Genomic DNA, 23,297 nt, shown 5'->3' on the forward strand with positions numbered 1-23,297 from the left:
TCCATAAACACCATAAGCCACTACCATGTTGACCAATCCATATGTGGACCAATGGCCCATATATCATGCATGCACACCATAAGCGCACTATCATGTGGACCAATGGCCCATATGTCATCCATAGACACCATAAGCCACTACCATGTTGACCAATGGCCCATATCTCATCCATGGACACCATAAGCCACTACCATGTGGACCAATGGCACATATGTCATCCATATGTCATCCATGGAGACCATAAGCCACTACCATGTAGACCAATGGCCCATATATCATCCATGGACACCATAAGGCACTACCATGTGGACCAATGGCCCATATGTCGTCCATGGATACCATAAGCCACTACCATGCGGACCAATGGCCCATATGTCATCCATAGACACCATCAGCCACTACCATGTGGACCAATGGACCATATGTCATCCATATGTCATCCATGGACACCATAAGCCACTACCATATGGACCAATGGCCCATATGTCATCCATGGACACCATAAGCCACTACAATGTGGACCAATGGCCCATATGCCAGCCATAAGTAATCCATGGACACCATAAGCCACTACCATGTGGACCAATGGCCCATATGTCATCGATGGACACCATAAGCCACTACCATGTTGACCAATGGCCCATATGTCATCCATGGACACCATAAGCCACTACCATGTTGACCATTGGTCCATATGTCATCCATGGACACCATAAGCCACTACCATATTGACCATTGGCCCATATGTCATCCATGGACACCATAAGCCATTACCATGTGGACCAATGGCCCATATGTCATCCATGGACACCATAAGCCACTACATTTTTTACCAATGGCCCATATGTCATCCATGGACACCATAAGCCATTACCATGTAGACTAATGGCCCATATGTCATCCATGGATACCATAAGCCACTACCATGTTGACCAATGGCCCATATGTCATCCATGTACACCATAAGCCACTACCATGTGGACCAATGGCCCATATGTCATCCATATGTCATCCATGGACACCATAAGCCACTACCATGTAGACCAGTGTCCCATATGTCATCCATAGACAACATAAGCCATTACCATGTGGACCGGTGGCCCATATGTCATCCATATGTCATCCATAGACACCATAAGCCACTACCATGTTGACCAATCCAGATGTCATCCATGGACACCATAAGCCAGTACCATGTGGACCAATGGCCCATATGTCATGCATGCACACCATAAGCGCACTATCATGTGGACCAATGGCCCATATGTCATCCATAGACACCATAAGCCACTACCATGTTGACCAATGGCCCATATGTCATCCATGGACACCATAAGCCACTACCATGTGGACCAATGGCACATATGTCATCCATATGTCATCCATGGAGACCATAAGCCACTATCATGTAGACCAATGACCCATATGTCATCCATGGACACCATAAGGCACTACCATGTGGACCAATTGCCCATAAGTCGTCCATGGATACCATAAGCCACTACCATGCGGACCAATGGCCCATATGTCATCCATGGGCACCATCAGCCACTACCATGTGGACCAATGGACCATATGTCATCCATATGTCATCCATGGCACCATAAGCCACTACCATGTTGACCAATGGCCTATATGTCATCCATATGTCATCCATGGACACCATAAGCCACTACCATGTGGACCAATGGCCCATATGTCATCCATGGACACCATAAGCCACTACAATGTAGACCAATGGCCAATATGTCAGCCATATGTAATCCATGGACACCATAAGCCACTACCATGTTGACCAATGTCCGATATGTCATCCATGGACACCATAAGCCACTACCATGTTGACCATTGGCCCATATCTCATCCATGGACACCATAAGCCACTACCATGTTGACCATTGGCCCATATGTCATCCATGGACACCATAAGCCATTACCATGTGGACCAATGGCCCATATGTCATCCATATGTCATCCATGGACACCATAAGCCACTGCCATATTGACAAATGGCCTATATGTCATCCATGGACACCATAAGCCATTACCATGTGGACCAATGGCCCATATGTCATCCATGGACACCATAAGCCACTACCATGTTGACCAATGACCCACATGTCATCCATGGACACCATAAGCCATTACCATGTGGACCAATGGCCCATATGTAATCCACATGTCATCCGTGGACACCATAAGCCACTACCATGTTGACCAATGGCCCATATGTCATCCATGGACACCATAAGCCACTGCCTTGTGGACTAATGGCGCATATGTCATACATGGACACCATAAGCCACTACCATGTGGACCAATGGCCCATATGTCATCCATGGACAGCACAAGCCATTACCATATGGACCAATGGCCCATATGTCATCCATATGTGAACCATAGACACCATAAGCCACTACCATGTTGACAAATGTCCCATATGTCATCCATGGGCACGATAAGCCACTACCATGTGGACCAATGGCCCATATGTCACCCATGCACACCATAAGCGCACTACCATGTGGACCAATGGCCCATATGTCATCCATGGACACCATAAGCCACTACCATGATGACCAATGGCCCATATGTCATCCATGGACAGCATAAGCCACTACCATGTGGACCAATGGCCCATATGTCATTCATATGTCATCCATGGACACCATACGCCACTACCATGTGGATTAGTAGCCCATATGTCATCCATATGTCATCCATGGACACCATAAGCCACTACGATGTGGACCAATGGCCCATATGTCATGCGATCCATAGAAGAAGGACCACATGTCCCAGTCCTTACACCAGTCCAAACTGACGGCGCTACAACCAGACTAGGAGGAGGACAACCAGTTATGAGCCGTCCCACCAAGGATGGTCTCGATAAAATGGAAAATGATGTTGTTGCTTTTTATGAAATCTCTTGTGGAGTTGCTCCTGACAACTTCGATATTATCATAAATTGCAAATCAGCAAAAGAGATCTGGGAAGTTCTCAAGAATTTGTACGAAGGCTCAGAACAAGCACAAGCCAAGAAGCTTACAACCGCACTCAATGAGTTCAACAACTTCAAAGCTCATACCGGCGAAAGCTTGGAAGACTCCTTCAAAAGGTTCAACCTGATTGTCACCAAGTTATCCAATGCGGGCACCATCCGCAGTAACCATGAAACAAATCTTCAGTTTCTTAATGGTTTGGGAAGACATTGGACTACCGCTAAGATGATAGTCCAAGGCGATAGAAAGATTCATTCTTTGTCTCTCTACAAGCTCTATGGAGAATTGCAAGCACAAGAATCCATCGTACTCAAAGACTGTGCTGACTTCGGAGGACCACTTTCTCTCATAGCACAAGCTCCACATAATCAATCTTACTCTCCCTCGTATGACACTCCACCGCAGTCATACGAAGCTGACTCAGAGTATGGCGATGAAGAAGAATTTCAGAAGGCTATTGCTCTGGTTAGCCAACAGTTCAACCGTCTACCACCTCCTTCCTTCCGCAAGAATCAACAGTTCAACAAACCTCCATTCAACTGTAACTTCGGTTCCCAGAATAACCATCCTCGATATCCCAAAAGTTCTCATCCACCACCGCAATCTCAAAATAATCAACCAAAGGAGGCACCGCAGTCTACTCAGACCACTGACTCCGGTACTCCCTCAGAAGACAAGATTGATGTTGTAATTTGTTACAAATGAAACAAAGAGAATCACTTTGCAAGAGATTGTAAGGCCAATGTAGTAAAAGACAGAGCATTCTACCTTAGAATGGCTCAAGAGTTGGAAGATAAGGAAAAAGCAAGGGCATACGTAGCCCATGTCAAAAGAGACCATCAAGTTTGGTCATTCGGAGACGAAGATGAAGCCATCAGCAGTGTCAAAGGAAAAGGGAATGACAAGACTATATGTCCCTCCAGACCGAGAATTTCATTTCCCAGTCAATGACAAGACCTTTCCCGAAGACATCAAAACTCACTTCGGTAGACTGCATAATCTAAGCAATAATTGTGTCATTGAGGAAATTGTGCCTGAGGTTTCGGGTCACACATGTGATCAAATTCCTATCTGTGGCACCATTTATCCAAATTCTCAAACCTCATCCGTAGTTGATGAAGAAATTGTCATTGAGGACCCCGAAGTCTCGAAAGACTTTCCATCTCTGCCCTCAGACCGCAGTGTTTCTCCCTGTAGCCAAAAGTCCCACAAAAGACCCACTGCAGTCCCAACTAAGACTTACTCTGCGGTAGTCAAGTCATCTCTACCGCAGTCTTTAAACAAAAGTTCTGCCACTCTTCAAACAATTCATCACGAATTACCCATAGAAAACTTTGAAGTGGGTCAATGCTCTCAAATCCCTGAATTTTTAAGTTCTGATGACTCAAGCCCTCGTTTTCACAAATTTTCAAAGGGTTCTAAGAAACCGCAGTTGAACAACAAAGACTGCGGTTCACCAAAATCCTTAGCTAAAAAGGCTTTCAAAGAGGAAATTCGATCCCGTGGCACAAATAGACAAACTTTTTCGAAAAACAAGAAGCATGTCAGATTTCCAAAGTCCAAGAGTCCAGAAAAATTTGTTTTCTCACACTACTTTTCAAAAAACTCTCCTATCAAGAAAACACACAAAAAGGAATGTCAAGTTTCATCAGTCATTCCTAATTCATCTGACAAAACCCAAAAAAGTGCAAAGTCTTTTCAAAACAATGGTTTTCAAGTCTATTCCTCAGATGACCCAAAATGGAAGGGTATCTTACCCACTCCAACACTTTTAAAGTCACGTCAAAATTTCAAAAAGTGGAAGGGTATTCTACCAACTCCACCAAAAAGAACTCAAAGACCTACACGTGCTAAACCTTTTCAAAAACAAACTTTTTCAAAACCCAACACCACTCATGTCAGGGATTACCAACCTCAGACCGGTAACGAGTCCAATTCATCCTTTAAACCGCTGACCAAGCATAGTGTCAGATCAAAAGACAAAATCTCTTTTTGTAAATGTCAGTGTAGTTGTCAAAAGGATTCATCCTATGTCAAATCCAGTCGGAGTCAGAAACCTCGTACTTTTTCAAAAACTCACAACACTCCAAATCTGCACAAACACCCAGGACTAGGATTAAAAGTTGACAAGAGACCCGTCCCTGCAACCTCGGTCCATGCATCATTCAGAAATTCACCAATTGCCCCAGGCTCCAAACTAGTTTGGATGCCTAAACTAACCGTGTAATTCTCAGGCTTTGTGCAAGGAGGAACAAGAAGATGAATGGTTAATTGACAGTGCCTGCTCCTTGCACATGACCGGAAGGTTAGAATACCTTCGGGATTTCAGGCCAATATGCAATGGTGGAAATGTCACATTCGGCAACAATGCGAATGGAGTCATCCGAGGTTACGGTGTTCTCACTACGGGGAACTTTTCTATTCAGAAGGTTGCTTATGTAGAAAGCCTTAAACACAATCTCATCAGTGTTGGCCAACTATGCAAGGCAGGACATCGAGTTGAATTTGATAATCAATTTTGCTATGTAATGACAAGTGATAGGAGCACATGTTTGATCAAATCTCGATCCGAAGGTACCATGTATCCTTTGGATGTCTCTCTGATCATTGGTAGACCGCAGTTGTGCTTCCTATCCAAAGTCGTATCCGAAGTCAGCTGGCTATGGCACCGCAAGCTAGCTCATCTCAACTTCAGGTACATCAACAATTTGGTCACTGGAGAACTAGTCAGAGGTCTTCCTATTCTCAAATTCAGAAACGATACTCTCTGCCCTGCGTGTGAATGTGGGAAGCAATCCAAAGCAAGTCACCCCATGGTGATTGATTCTTCAATCTCTGAACCTCTAGAGTTCTTACACATTGATCTCTGCAGTCCATCCACCGTAGCCAGTCTCCATCACAAGAAATACATACTGGTTATTGTAGATGACTTTACACGCTTCACATGGGTCTTCTTCCTTATACTCAAGTCAGAAACACCGTAGATTCTCATCAATTTCATCAAGGAAATAGAACTTCAGATCAAGTTTCCAGTAAGACGTATCCGCAGTGATAATGGAACCGAGTTTACTAATCATCTTTTCAACAGTTTTTTGGTTTCCAAAGGCATCACTCACAACTTCTCAGCTCCTTATACACCACAACAAAATGGAGTAGTAGAGAGAAGGAACCACACACTAGTAGAAGCAGCCAGATCCATGCTCAACTTCGCACACCTTCCTCTCTACTTCTGGGCTGAAGCTGTAGCCACCGCATGCTTTGTACAAAACCGAAGCATTGTGTGCAAACGCCTCAATAAAACACCGTATGAGGGCCTTAACAACCGCAAGCCAAATGTTCGCTTCTTTCATATCTTTGGGTGTAGATGTTTCGTGATCAACAACCGAGATCATCTTAACAAGTTTGCACCGAAGTCTCATGAAGGCATCTTCCTCGGCTATTCCACTAACAAAGTTGCTTACAGGGTCCTCATCAGACGTACAAGGCTAATCATTGAAAGCTTCGATGTGAAATTTGATGATTCTCACATCCGCAACGCCCCTCCATCCACTGAAACCACCGCAATCATGGAAAGCGATATTCCTGCCTCTTCAGGTCCTCTAAATCTAGTTGAAGTCAATTATGACGATCTTTTCAACCCTGTTGAAACGGCGAAACTATCCGAAGTTCTTGTGTCACCGGCAGCTCAACAACAACACGCTGATGTTTCTGGTCCATCACTATCCGACGTAGCATCTCTCAATACTTCCACCTCTCCAGTTGAGGGGGAAAGCTCTACTCCGGATCAAGCAACAACCGTCGAGGTTCCAGTACTTGATGCTGCTCAAGTTCCTATCCGCAGAGAATCATTACCATCAAACGTATCTTCAGATTCGGATGATGAACTCATTGAGAACATTGACACAAGAACCGATTCAAGGATTATCACTCTTCCATCCTCAGTCCAGGGGGAACCTTCTCAGGTTCCAGAGGAACTCCCATCAGCAATCCAGGGAGAACCTCTTCCAACTGCTCAAGAAAATTACATTCTCGTTCCAACAAACCAAGATGATTCCGCAGGATGTTCTCAAGTCCAGGGGGAACTGCCTTCTCCAACCGCAGAATCTTCTGATATTGAAGATATTCCCTCTACCGCATCTGCTGATCATCTACAACCCCGTCTACACGTATGGACGAAGGACCACCCACCAGGTCAAATCATTGGCAACCCATGCGCAGGTATCCAGACTCGATCTTCCAAGGACTTATCTGATCATTGTCACTATGCAGAATTTATGTCCTCAGTCGAGCCCTGAACGATCAAAGAAGCATTACTAGAACCTGATTGGATATCTGCAATACAAGAAGAGCTAGAAGAATTCAAAAGGAACAAAGTGTGGAAGCTCATCCCGAAGCCACACGGTCACACCATTGTTGGTACTAGATGGGTATTCAAAAACAAGTTGGATGAATCTGGTGCGGTAGTCAGAAACAAGGCAAGGCTAGTTGCAAAGGGCTACAGTCAACTTGAAGGTGTTGACTATGATGAAACGTATGCTCCGGTGGCACGAATGGAAGCCATCCGAATCTTCTTAGCATACGCAGCCCACAAAAACGTCAAGGTACACCAAATGGACGTTAAGAGTGTGTTTCTCAATGGGGAATTAAAAGAAGAGGTTTATCTTCACCAACCTCCAGGCTTTGAAAGTATTGAATTCCCAAACCACTGCTACAAACTTGAAAAAGCAGTCTACGGTCTGAAGCAAGCCCCAATAGCATGGTACGAGACTCTCTCTGAATTTCTTGTCTCTTCTGGATACAAAAGAGGAGTGATTGATCCCACTTTATTTAGAAAAGCAAATGGTGACCACCTTATGCTTGTACAAATATATGTGGATGATATCATCTTCGGATCGAATCATCAAGGAATGGTGGATGAATTTTGTAAGCTCATGACCAACAAATTCAAAATGAGCATGAATAGAGAGATTAACTTCTTTCTAGGACTTCAAGTGAAACAAGTTCCGCAAGGGATATTCATTCATCAAGAGAAATACACCACTGAACTGTTAAAGAAATATTCTATGGACAACTGTTCTTCGGCTAAGGTCCCCATGGCCTTCTGATATAAGATCTCTGCTGATCCCTCAGGCGAATCTGTGGATCACAAGACTTATAGAGGTATCATAGGCTCTTTGATGTACCTCACCGCAAGCAGGCCAGACATTGTCTTTGAAACAGGTGTATGCGTAATGTATCAGGCTGACCCAAAAGTGTCACATATGACTGCAGCCAAATAGATACTACGGTACCTGAAAGGAAGCAAGTCTCTTGGATTATGGTACCCTGCAGACAATGATTTCAGCCTTCAAGCATTCACAGATGCGGATCACGCCGGATGCAGACTAGATCGAAAAAGCACTTCAGGTGGATGTCAATTTCTGGGTGGAAGACTCGTCATCTGGTCATCAAGGAAACAAAGTTGTGTATCTCTGTCTACCGCGGAAGCTGAATATGTGGCCGCAGCCAGCTGTTGTTCTCAAGTCCTTTGGATGAAAAATCAACTATTGGACTACGGATATAGAATGTTGCGGATACCGATCTATTGTGACTCTGAAAGTACTATTGCTATTTCTCACAATCCAATTCAGCACTCCAAGACTAAGCATATTGAACTACGGTATCACTTCATCAAAGACCACATCTTGAAAGGTAACATTGAACTCATATTTGTCCATACTCATGAAGAGATTGCTGATGTGTTCACAAAAGCGCTCGACTCCACAAAACTTAACACCTTCCTGCAAATGTTAGGAATGATGAATCCAGACCCGCAATTCTTTTTGAATTGATAGATACCGCAGACCATCATTGGTCTCCGTTGCGGTTCTAACTGAAAGTTACTTATGATAGATGGTTTTGGTACCGCAGTCTATGTGCCGCAACCATATATCATACTTATATTTCATGGGTCCTTATTGTTTGTTATTACTAACTTTTTGTACAAGTGCTCTCCTCAGTTCCTATACTGCAGACATTCATCCGTTCATCCGCAATGACATCTGTTCATCCGCAATGACATCTGTTCATCCGCAATGACATCTACTCATCCGCAATAGCAAAGGATCCATCCGCAATGAAGTTTCCATCCGCAATCACATTGATAATTTCTCAACTGTTTCATTAATCCTTGATTCATGGTGTGCTATTTAATGATCCTTCATTAAATAAGAAAACATTAAATAAAAAAAAACATTCCTTGAGAAACTGTCTCATTCTCCTTTTTGAATAAACCTTGTGTCAGACCTATTTTAGGTATGATGACAAAAAGAACGTTTTTCCATAAACACATCCTTAATCTGTCTTTTCCTCTTACCCAACACGTCCCATCCGTTACAACTTCTTTTCCCCTCACCACACGATGACCTGACGTGATGATGTACGTCTGACTTTTCATTAAATGCAAATCCCTTTTTGGTAAAATCTCAAAAACTTTTTTAAACTGTTTCATCTTATGTGGCTGAGATTTAATTTCCAATTCAAAAGATTCCCCTCAAACGACCTTTTACCTTATCCTTTCTTTTTACCTAGGGTAAAAACAGTTACTGTTCCAATTCATTCCTATATAAACCCTTCGTCTTCCCCAAACTCACTTTACGCTTTCTGAACATTGAATCTTCCCTCTCAAATTCCTACAAGCACTCTGTTTTCTACTCTTTCTCTCAAGCTCCTACAATGGTGAAATCCGGTGTATCCAAGAAACAATCCAAGGCATCTGGATCAGTGAACCCTATTGGTTCAGACTCTCCCACGATTGCTTCAAGCAACTTCAGAGCTGTGTTCGAAGATCATGCATCCTACAATGCTCCGATCAAGCTGATGATCAAGTTTCTGAAGAATCACCCCCTGTTTGGCCCCTTCGATGCTTTCACAAACGTTGTCCCAATCTCAACCCTATTCAAATGTGCTTTTTCAGCCTATCGACCAATCGAAAACCCAGAAGAAGTTCATCTTAACCTAGTTAACGATTCTTTGGTCATTCTGTCCAAAGAAAAGTTTCTTTCTGCCATTAACCTCCTTGTTCATCCCTCCGTCAAGATTTTCACCCCATCCATGGCGGACGTTACTTCTGCACTTTACCAAATGGGATATCAGAAGAAGATTAAAGGAATTAGGGAATTCAAGAAAAATCAACTGCCTGCGGTCTGGCAATTTGTTTGCCACTTCCTCATCTGCAGTCTATCCGGCAGAACCGGAGGCACGGATAATATGGGACTCAAACTTCTGGAGCTGGTGTGGAGTATCTTCACAGGTCATGACATGAACTACGGGCAGATCCTATGGGACGACTTTCTTCAATACATTCCCAAGGAGAGCCCAAGGGAGAACCCAACCGAACTCACTTTCGCAAGGTTCTGGTCCCTCTGCATTTCAGACCTCCATGCGGATGCTGGAATCAACATGGGCAGTGACATCAATTTCTTTGTCACCAAGGATCTCAAAAGGTACAATATCTCATCTGATCAATCTATTTTTGGACCAATTCGAAGACTTCCTACCCATATTCTTTCCACTCTTGGTCTTGAGACTGCTAATGTCTCAGATCATATTGAGGCTACGGAAGGTATTGCCCCATACCTTCCTACCCCGCCTCTTCAAAACCCATCCGCAATCATTAACCCTGAAGGTACCGCAGTCCCTTCTTCCACTACTCTCTCCAATATTTCTCAAAGAAGAAAGCAATTGGCCTCCAAGAAAAAACAAAGAACTCCCAAGAAGGATGCTCCCAAACCAACCGCACCTACCAAGAAACGTAAAATCAAACCAACCGCACCCACACCTGATAGTGATTATGATGAGGATGCGCAACCAATTGCCATCCTTAAGAAAAGGAAAACCAATACCTCTGGCCAAATGCGTGACCGGACCAATACTGAAGCCTCTCAAAAGGCTCTGGTAGTCCTTGGGGTGGCCGCAGACCCATTCAACACCACTATCCTTTTCCAATCAGACTCCGAAAGTGATTCTGATTCACCGCATCGTGGAGACTCCCCCCCAGTTCACTCCCAAGAGGATGACACTGGTGCACGCCCTAAGGTCTCCAGGGCTTCCCGACTGCATTTCTTTTCTTCTAAGGAGTTACACTCCATCCTCTTGAACGTAACCCAAACACTTCAAACACCTCCCCAACCGCAGGGCACTTCTTCCTCCCTAGCCAAAACTGAGCCGAGGCCAAACTTGACTACGGGTCAAGGAGACCAAGGAAGCGCAGGAAATCCTACTCTGCTTACATCCGCAGCAGGTGGTTTAGGCACGGTGAGCACTAATGTGCAAGGATCCGTGAACCCGAAGGACACTTCAGTGCGATTCCAAGGATTTGACGGGGATGAATCCAATGACTCATGGTTGAACTGCACTCCGGTGACTGAGTCAGACATCAAGAAATATGCCGCTTTCAGAAGGGCATTCCAAGCACGCAAGGAACAACAGATCAAGCAACAACAACAAAAGGAACAAGAAATCCAGTCAGTGGCTAAGTATTGGGCAGATGCAATCAATAATGCCAATAAGGTTCAAGATTGGATGACCGAGATGGCTGAAACAATCCTTAAAGCTCAAGCAACAGGTGAACGTGCAGGCCCCTCCAGAGTAACTCCAACTCCAACTCCAACTCCAAATCTAATTCCAACTCCAACAGTTCATGAATCACAAGATGAAGGAACCGCAATAGAAGTCAGTTCTGCTCCCACCTTCGGTCTTGATGATGATGATATTCAGGAGGTAAATAAGCCCAATCCTTCTGATGATGACCTTATGATGTTCGATGAAGAAGAGGAATCCAGTGGCTCTCACCATTCAACTTCAAAAACCAAAGAGAAAAAGAAAAAGAAGAAGAATGCTGTCACAAGAAAGGAATTTCTGAGCTTACAAGCAAAAGTTGATCAAATTCTAGCTGCGGTCAAGCCAACCCAACCGCAACCAGAAGACCTGCCTGGACCGCGGTCATTAATCGAACGGATAGAGCGCTTGGAAACGCGTGAGCGTTTGGTTGCTGAGAGAATTTCTCTCAAAGATGAAATGGGAATCCGGTCCCTTGACAACAATCGACAGGCAGATCACAAGGACTTCATGGCTGCTGCGGGACGCCTCATCTCTGAGGTGACCGCAATCAAGAAAGATCTCCAAGCAGCCATTGCGGATCAAGCCACACAGTCTCAAAAACTGATAGCTGAGACTCACACTGCTTATGAGTCCACTATCTCAGTTCTTCAAGCCACAATCAATAGACTGCAACGATCCCTGTCCTCCAACTTCCATGGTCCCGAGATTCTTCAGCTCACCAAGGAAATTCATAGACTGCTCTTCAACTCCACCATTCCTAATAATCAACAACTGGCAGATGCCCTCAAAGCTCAATTTCAAGACGTTTTTGCCAAAGTTGATGGCCTTCGACAATGGCTTGAGGAAGCTCCTGGGTTGCATTCCTCAAGAGGGGGAAGTGAAGAAGAAGTCCATCATTCACATCACTCCATCTCACAGCATCAGAGTCCCCCTATCATCACAGAAAAAATTCCTACACCGCAACCATCTCATCATACTCCACCTCATAACACTCCACCGCAAGAGGAGATCAATCCTGAGAAACCAGAGACTCCCCCTCACTTCAAAAACCTGGTTGAGCACATGTCCTCTCCAATCTCAAACGACTCTCCTGCCACCACCCAAAGGAAAAAAGATTGGAAGGCAGCTAAATTGGCTGAGCTCATATGGAGAGAATGCGGTTTTGATACCATCATGGACGAATCCTTGATAAACTCTTGGATCAATCCTCACTGCAGACTGCTGGATGACGATTATAGACCTCACCTCACATATGTTGAACCCCCTTCGGATGGCTACTGGGATGTTCCAATCTCCCCAAATGCCAAATACTTCACTGTGTTTGATCAATTCGACCACAGCCTTCCAGACCACAAAAGACTGCCAATGGAATTTGAGAGACTTAGTCTTTTTTATGCTAAGCATGCCTCTCCCATTGAGAAAATATGGTCCAACGATAGACCATCCGCAGTCAAGAACTACAAGATTCGGAAGTTCATGAAGGCTGACTTCATCCAGTACACCCTCACTAGAAGGGAACACGACTATGTTCGCACCCAAGCTGACTTCCCCTGTATGAATCCGAAAGAAGTCTTTCTCATTGCAGAGGTGTTTCAGAACAATTCGGAGAAGCATCCGAAGATGAAGATTGCGCTTGAAAGGGCTAATATTTTCTTGAAGGAAACTGTTTGCGATTTTGCTAAAATCGATGCAGACATCTACCCCACCATTGCCAAGAAATTTGATCTGCCACCACTCGACCCTGCACCAATGCCTACCGAAGGCTATCAAGAAAGATCCTTAGGTGCAACCAACTTTCCTGAACTTGGAGTCATTTTCAAAAGAAAGATCGATAATGTCAAATACTTCATTCCTATGACTACCATGCATCGCCTCACCAGGAAGCAACTTGATATCTGCCGAACCGCAATTGAAAAATCGAAGCACACTACTGCAGAAGTCAAGTTCGAGATTTTAAGGAGAATCATCTGGTTGGAAAACATCAGGAAGTTTTGGTGGATCCTGATCAAGTTTCTTAAACTTGATAGTTGAACAAAAGTTAAAGATGTCACTTAGGGGGAAATTGTTGAATCATAAAAAGTGACCCTCTTGAACTTCAGCTACCGCAGCCGACAAGCACCCGCAGTCAAGCTCCTTCATCAGCAACCGCATCTGGAGTCTCTACCTACCGCAGTCTCTTTACTAGATTACTTTACTTGTCTTTTATTGTAATACTCTCTATTGTCCAGTATGCCTTGCATGACTACTCTTAGAGATGTAATCTAGTGTACTTCGTAAGTCTCTATAAATAGAGCTCATTCTCTTGTATTCAAAACACACGCATCTATCTATTCTGAATACACATCTCTGAAGTTATCTTTTCTATCTCTCTATTTCACTACGCATCCCTTCTTACTCTCAAATCTTACTAGAATACAACTGATTATAACCTCTCTTCGGAGCAAGTCTTTTGTGACTTAATCACTAAGTTTGATCTTCCTTATTAACTTGGTTTGAATGCATTCCTTGTTATGAATCAACTTATGTGTATACTTGATATAACAATTGTTGTCATTTCTATTTCTTTACTTTTCCGCAACTAACTCTCTAACTATCTAACTCTAACTTATTAATATTATTGTTGAGCTTTTAGATCCTTCGAGATTAACTATTCTGCAATCTACTTGTTCTAACGTTTGTTCAAGTGTGTCTCTAAGTTTTTCTCTCAACACATGGACACCATAAGCCACTACCATGTGGACCAATGGCCCATATGTCATCCATGGAAACCATAAGCCACTACCATGCAGACCAATGTCCCATATGTCATCCATGGACACCATCAGCCACTACCATGTGGACCAATGGCCCATATGTCACCCATATGTCATCCATGGACACCATAAGCAACTACCATGTTGACCAATGGCCCATATGTCATCCATGGACACCATAAGCCACTACCATGTGGACCAATGGCCCATATGTCATCCATGGACACCATAAGCCACTACCATGTGGACCAATGGCCCATATGTCAGCCATATGTAATCCATGGACACTATAAGCCACTACCATGTGGAACATGGCCCATATGTCATCGATGGACACCATAAGTCACTACTATGTTGACCAATGGCCCATATGTCATCCATGGACACCATAAGCCACTACCATGTTGACCATTGGCCCATATGTCATCCATGGACACCATAAGCCACTACCATGTTGACCATTGGCCCATATGTCATCCATGGACACCATAAGCCATTACCATGTGGACCAATGGCCCATATGTCATCCATGGACACCATAAGCCACTACCATGTTGACCAATGGCCCATATGTCATCCATGGACACCATAAGCCCTTACCATATGGACCAATGGCCCATATGTCATCCATGGACACCATAAGCCACTACCATGTTGACCAATGGCCCATATGTCATCCATGGACACCATAAGCCACTACCATGTTGACCAATGACCCACATGTCATCCATGGACACCATAAGCCATTACCATGTGGACCAATGGTCCATATGTCATCCATATGTCATCCATGGACACCATAAGCCACTACCATGTTGACCAATGGCCCATATGTCATCCATGGACACCATAAGCCACTACCATGTGGACCAATGGCCCATATGTCATACATGGACACCATAAGCCACTACCATATGGACCAATGGCCCATATGTCATCCATATGTCAACCATAGACACCATAAGCCACTACTATGTTGACCAATGGCCCATATCTCATTCATGGGCACCATAAGCCACTACCATGTGGACCAATGGCCCATATGTCATCCATATGTCATCCATGGACACCATAAGCCACTACCATGTGGACTAATGGCCCATATGTCATCCATAGACACCATAAGCCACTACCATGTGGACCAAGGGACCATATGCCATCCATATGTCATCCATGGAAACCATAAGCCACTACCATGTGGACCAATGGCCCATATGTCATCCATGGACACCATAGGCCACTACCATGTGGACCAATGGCCCATATGTCATCCATATGTCATCCATGGACACCATAAGCCACTACCATGTGGACCAATGGCCAATATGTCATCCATAGAGACCATAAGCCACTACCAATATTGACCAATGGCCCATATGTCATCCATGGACACCATAAGCCATTACCTTGTGGACCAATGGCCCATATGTCATCCATGGACACCATAAGCCACTACCATGTTTACCAATGGCCCATATGCACTCCATGGACACCATAAGCCACTACCATGTTGACTTATGGTCCATATGTCATCCATCGACACCATAAGCCTTTACCATGTAGACCAATGGCCCATATGTCATCCATATGTCATCCATGGACACCATGAGCCACTACCATGTTGACCAATGGCCTATATGTCATCCATTGATACCATAAGCCACTACCATATGGACCAATGGCCCATATGGCATCCATGGACACCATAAGCCATTACCATGTGGACCAATGGCCCATATGTCATCCATGGACACCATAAGCCACTACCATGTTGACCAATGGCCCATATGTCATCCATGGACACCATAAGCCACTACCATGTTGACCAATGACCCACATGTAATCCATGGACACCATAAGCCATTACCATGTGGACCAATGGTCCATATGTCATCCATATGTCATCCATGGACACCATAAGCCACTACCACGTTGACCAATGGCCCATATGTCATCCATGGACACCATAAGCCACTACCATGTGGACCAATGGCCCATATGTCATACATGGACACCATAAGCCACTACCATATGGACCAATGGCCCATATGTCATCCATATGTCAACCATAGACACCATAAGCCACTACTATGTTGACCAATGGCCCATATGTCATTCATGGGCACCATAAGCCCCTACCATGTGGACCAATGGCCCATATGTCATCCATATGTCATCCATGGACACCATAAGCCACTACCATGTGGACTAATGGCCCATATGTCATCCATAGACACCATAAGCCACTACCATGTGGACCAAGGGACCATATGCCATCCATATGTCATCCATGGAAACCATAAGCCACTACCATGTGGACCAATGGCCCATATGTCATCCATGGACACCATAGGCCACTACCATGTGGACCAATGGCCCATATGTCATCCATATGTCATCCATGGACACCATAAGCCACTACCATGTGGACCAATGGCCAATATGTCATCCATAGACACCATAAGCCACTACCAATATTGACCAATGGCCCATATCTCATCCATGGACACCATAAGCCATTACCTTGTGGACCAATGGCCCATATGTCATCCATATGTCATCCATGGACACCATAAGCCACTACCATGTTTACCAATGGCCCATATGCCATCCATGCACACCATAAGCCACTACCATGTTGACTTATGGTCCATATGTCATCCATGGACACCATAAGCCTTTACCATGTAGACCAATGGCCCATATGTCATCCATATGTCATCCATGGACACCATGAGCCACTACCATGTTGACAAATGGCCTATATGTCATCCATGGACACCATAAGCCACTACCATGTGGACCAATGGCCCATATGTCATCCATGGACACCATAAGCCACTACCATGTGGACCAATGGCCCATATGTCATCCATGGACACCATAAGCCATTTCCATGTGGACCAATGACCCATATGTCATCCATAGAAACCATAAGCCACTATCATATTGACCAATGGCCCATATGTCATCCATGGACACCATAAGTCACTACCATGTGGACCAACGCCCATATGTCATGCATGCACACCATAAGCCCACTACCATGTGGACCAATGGCCCATGTGTCATTCATGGACACCATAAGCCACTATCATATTGACCAATGGCCCATATGTCACCCATGGACACCATAAGCCACTACCATGTGGACCAATGGCCCATATGTCATCCATGGACACCATAAACCACTACCATGTGGACCAATGGCCCATATGTCATCCATGGACACCATAAGCCACTACAATGTGGACCAATGGCCCATATCTCATCCATGGACACCATAAGCCACTACCATGTGGACCAATGGCCCATATGTCATCCATGGACACCATAAGCCATTACCATGTGGACCAATGGCCCATATGTCATCCATAGACACCATAAGCCACTATCATATTGACCAATGGTCCATATGTCATCCATGGACACCATAAGCCACTACCATGTGGACAAATGCCCATATATCATGAATGCACACCATAAGCGCACTACCATGTGGAACAATAGCCCATATGTCATCCATGGACACCATCAGCCACTACCATGTAAACCAATGGCTCATATGTCATCCATGGACACCATAAGCCACTACCATGTGGACCAATGGCCCATATGTCATCCATGGACACCATAAGCCACTAACATGTGGACCAATGGCCCATATGTCATCCAGGGATACCATAAGCCATTACCATGTGGACCAATGGCCCATATGTCATCCATGGACACCATAAGCCACTACCATGTCGACCAATGGCCCATATGACATCCATGGACACCATAAGCCACTACCATGTGGACCAATGGCCCATATGTCATCCATGGACACCATAAGCCACTACCATCTGGACCAATGGCCCATATGTCATCCATGGACAATATAAGCCACTACCGTGTGGACCAATGGCCCATATGTCATCCATGGAAACCAAAAGCCACTACCATGTTGACCAATGGCCCATATGTCATCCATGGACTCCATAAGCCACTACCATGTTGACCAATGGCCCATATGTCATCCATGGACACCATAAGGCATTACCATGTGGACCAATGGCCCATATGTCATCCATGCACACCATAAGCCACTACCATGTTGACTAATGGCCCATATGTCATGCATGGACACCGTATGCCACTAGCATGTCGACCAATGGCCCACACGTCATCCATATGTCGTCCATGGACACCATAAGCCACTACCATATGGACCAATGGCCCATATGTCATCCATATGTCAACCATAGACACCATAAGCCACTACTATGTTGACTAATGGCCCATATGTCATTCATGGGCACCATAAGCCACTACCATGTGGACCAATGGCCCATATGTCATCCATATGTCATCCATGGACACCATAAGCCACTACCATGTGGACTAATGGCCCATATGTCATCCATAGACACCATAAGCCACTACCATGTGGACCAAGGGACCATATGCCATCCATATGTCATCCATGGAAACCATAAGCCACTACCATGTGGACCAATGGCCCATATGTCATCCATGGACACCATAGGCCACTACCATGTGGACCAATGGCCCATATGTCATCCATATGTCATCCATGGACACCATAAGCCACTACCATGTGGACCAATGGCCAATATGTCATCCATAGACACCATAAGCCACTACCAATATTGACCAATGGCCCATATGTCATCCATGGACACCATAAGCCATTACCTTGTGGACCAATGGCCCATATGTCATCCATATGTTATCCATGGACACCATAAGCCACTACCATGTTTACCAATGGCCCATATGCCATCCATGCACACCATAAACCACTACCATGCTGACTTATGGTCCATATGTCATCCATGGACACCATAAGCCTTTACCATGTAGAGCAATGGCCCATATGTCATCCATGGACACCATGAGCCACTACCATGTTGACAAATGGCCTATATGTCATCCATGGACACCATAAGCCACTACCATGTGGACCAATGGCCCATATGTCATCCATGGACACCATAAGCCACTACCATGTGGACCAATGCCCCATATGTCATCCATGGACCCCATAAGCCATTACCATGTGGACCAATGACCCATATGTCATCCATAGAAACCATAAGCCACTATCATATTGACCAATGGCCCATATGTCATCCATGGACACCATAAGTCACTACCATGTGGACCAATGCCCATATGTCATGCATGCACACCATAAGCCCACTACCATGTGGACCAATGGCCCATGTGTCATTCATGGACACCATAAGCCTCTATCATATTGACCAATGGCCCATATGTCACCCATGGACACCATAAGCCACTACCATGTGGACCAATGGTCCATATGTCATCCATGGACACCATAAACCACTACCATGTGGACCAATGGCCCATATGTCATCCATGGACACCATAAGCCACTACAATGTGGACCAATGGCCCATATCTCATCCATGGACACCATAAGCCACTACCATGTGGACCAATGGCCCATATGTCATCCATGGACACCATAAGCCATTACCATGTGGACCAATGGCCCATATGTCATCCATAGACACCATAAGCCACTATCATATTGACCAATGGCCCATATGTCATCCATGGACACCATAAGCCACTACCATGTGGACAAATGCCCATATATCATGAATGCACACCATAAGCGCACTACCATGTGGAACAATAGCCCATGTGTCATCCATGGACACCATCAGCCACTACCATGTAAACCAATGGCTCATATGTCATCCATGGACACCATAAGCCACTACCATGTGGACCAATGGCCCATATGTCATCCATGGACACCATAAGCCACTAACATGTGGACCAATGGCCCATATGTCATCCAGGGATACCATAAGCCATTACCATGTGGACCAATGGCCCATATATCATCCATGGACACCATAAGCCACTACCATGTCGACCAATGGCCCATATGACATCCATGGACACCATAAGCCACTACCATGTGGACCAATGGCCCATATGTCATCCATGGACACCATAAGCCACTACCATCTGGACCAATGGCCCATATGTCATCCATGGATAATATAAGCCACTACCGTGTGGACCAATGGCCCATATGTCATCTATATGTCATCCATGGAAACCAAAAGCCACTACCATGTTGTCCAATGGCCCATATGTCATCCATGGACTCCATAAGCCACTACCATGTTGACCAATGGCCCATATGTCATCCATGGACACCATAAGCCATTACCATGTGGACCAATGGCCCATATGTCATCCATGCACACCATAAGCCACTACCATGTTGACTAATGGCCCATATGTCATGCATGGACACCGTATGCCACTAGCATGTCGACCAATGGCCCACACGTCATCCATATGTCGTCCATGGACACCATAAGCCACTACCATATGGACCAATGGCCCATATGTCATCCATATGTCAACCATAGACACCATAAGCCACTACTATGTTGACTAATGGCCCATATGTCATTCATGGGCACCATAAGCCACTACCATGTGGACCAATGGCCCATATGTCATCCATGGACACCATAAGCCACTACCATGTGGACTAATGGCCCATATGTCATCCATAGACACCATAAGCCACTACCATGTGGACCAAGGGACCATATGCCATCCATATGTCATCCATGGAAACCATAAGCCACTACCATGTGGACCAATGGCCCATATGTCATCCATGGACACCATAGGCCACTACCATGTGGACCAATGGCCCATATGTCATCCATATGTCATCCATGGACACCATAAGCCACTACCATGTGGACCAATGGCCAATATGTCATCCATAGACACCATAAGCCACTACCAATATTGACCAATGGCCCATATGTCATCCATGGACACCATAAGCCATTACCTTGTGGACCAATGGCCCATATGTCATCCATGGACACCATAAGCCACTACCATGTTTACCAATGGCCCATATGCCATCCATGCACACCATAAGCCAATACCATGTTGACTTATGGTCCATATGTCATCCATGGACACCATAAGCCTTTACCATGTAGACCAATGGCCCATATGTCATCCATATGTCATCCATGGACACCATGAGCCACTACCATGTTGACAAAATGGCCTATATGTCATCCATGGACACCATAAGCCACTACCATGTGGACCAATGGCCCATATGTCATCCATGGACACCATAAGCCACTACCATGTGGACCAATGGCCCATATGTCATCCATGGACACCATAAGCCATTACCATGTGGACCAATGACCCATATGTCATCCATAGAAACCATAAGCCACTATCATATTGACCAATGGCCCATATGTCATCCATGGACACCATAAGTCACTACCATGTGGTCCAATGCCCATATGTCATGCATACACACCATAAGCCCACTACCATGTGGACCAATGGCCCATGTGTCATTCATGGACACCATAAGCCACTGTCATATTGACCAATGGCCCATATGTCACCCATGGACACCATAAGCCACTACCATGTGGACCAATGGCCCATATGTCATCCATGGACACCATAAACCACTACCATGTGGACCAATGGCCCATATGTCATCCATGGACACCATAAGCCACTACAATGTGGACAATTGGCCCATATCTCATCCATGGACAACATAAGCCACTACCCTGTGGACCAATGGCACATATGTCATCCATGGACACCATAAGCCATTACCATGTGGACCAATGGCCCATATGTCATCCATAGACACCATAAGCCACTATCATATTGACCAATGGCCCATATGTCATCCATGGACACCATAAGCCACTACCATGTGGACAAATGCCCATATATGATGAATGCACACCATAAGCGCACTACCATGTGGAACAATAGCCCATGTGTCATCCATGGACACCATCAGCCACTACCATGTAAACCAATGGCTCATATGTCATCCATGGACACCATAAGCCACTACCATGCGGACCAATGGCCCATATGTCATCCATGGACACCATAAGCCACTAACATGTGGACTAATGGCCCATATGTCATCCAGGGATACCATAAGCCATTACCATGTGGACCAATGGCCCATATGTCATCCATGGACACCATAAGCCACTACCATGTCGACCAATGGCCCATATGACATCCATGGACACCATAAGCCACTACCATGTGGACCAATGGCCCATATGTCATCCATGGACACCATAAGCCACTACCATCTGGACCAATGGCCCATATGTCATCCATGGACAATATAAGCCACTACCGTGTGGACCAAGGGCCCATATGTCATCCATATGTCATCCATGGAAACCAAAAGCCACTACCATGTTGACCAATGGCCCATATGTCATCCATGGACTCCATAAGCCACTACCATGTTGACCAATGGCCCATATGTCATCCATGGACACCATAAGCCATTACCATGTGGACCAATGGCCCATATGTCATCCATGCACACCATAAGCCACTACCATGTTGACTAATGGCCCATATGTCATGCATGGACACCGTATGCCACTAGCATGTCGACCAATGGCCCACACGTCATCCATATGTCGTCCATGGACACCATAACCCACTACCATGTGGACCAATGGCCTATATGTCATCCATGGACACCATAAGCCACTACCATGTGGACAAACGGACCATATGTCATCCACGGACACCATAAGCCACTACCATGTGGAACAATGGCCCATATGTCATCCATGGACACCATAAGTCACTACCATGTTGACAAATGGACCATATGTCATCCATGGACACCATAAGCCATTACCATGTGGACCAATGGCCCATATGTCATCCATATGTCATCCATTGACACCATAAGCCACTACCATGTTGACCAATGTCCCATATGTCATATATGGACACCATAAGCCACTACCATGTTGACCAATGTCCCATATGTCATCCATTGACACCATAAGCCATTACCATGTGGACCAATGGCCCATATGTCATC

The sequence above is a fragment of the Lactuca virosa genome, chromosome 7 (assembly GCF_052849685.1).
Source record: "Lactuca virosa cultivar CGN04683 chromosome 7, Lactuca_virosa_CGN04683_v6, whole genome shotgun sequence".
NCBI classification, from domain to species: domain Eukaryota; kingdom Viridiplantae; phylum Streptophyta; class Magnoliopsida; order Asterales; family Asteraceae; genus Lactuca; species Lactuca virosa.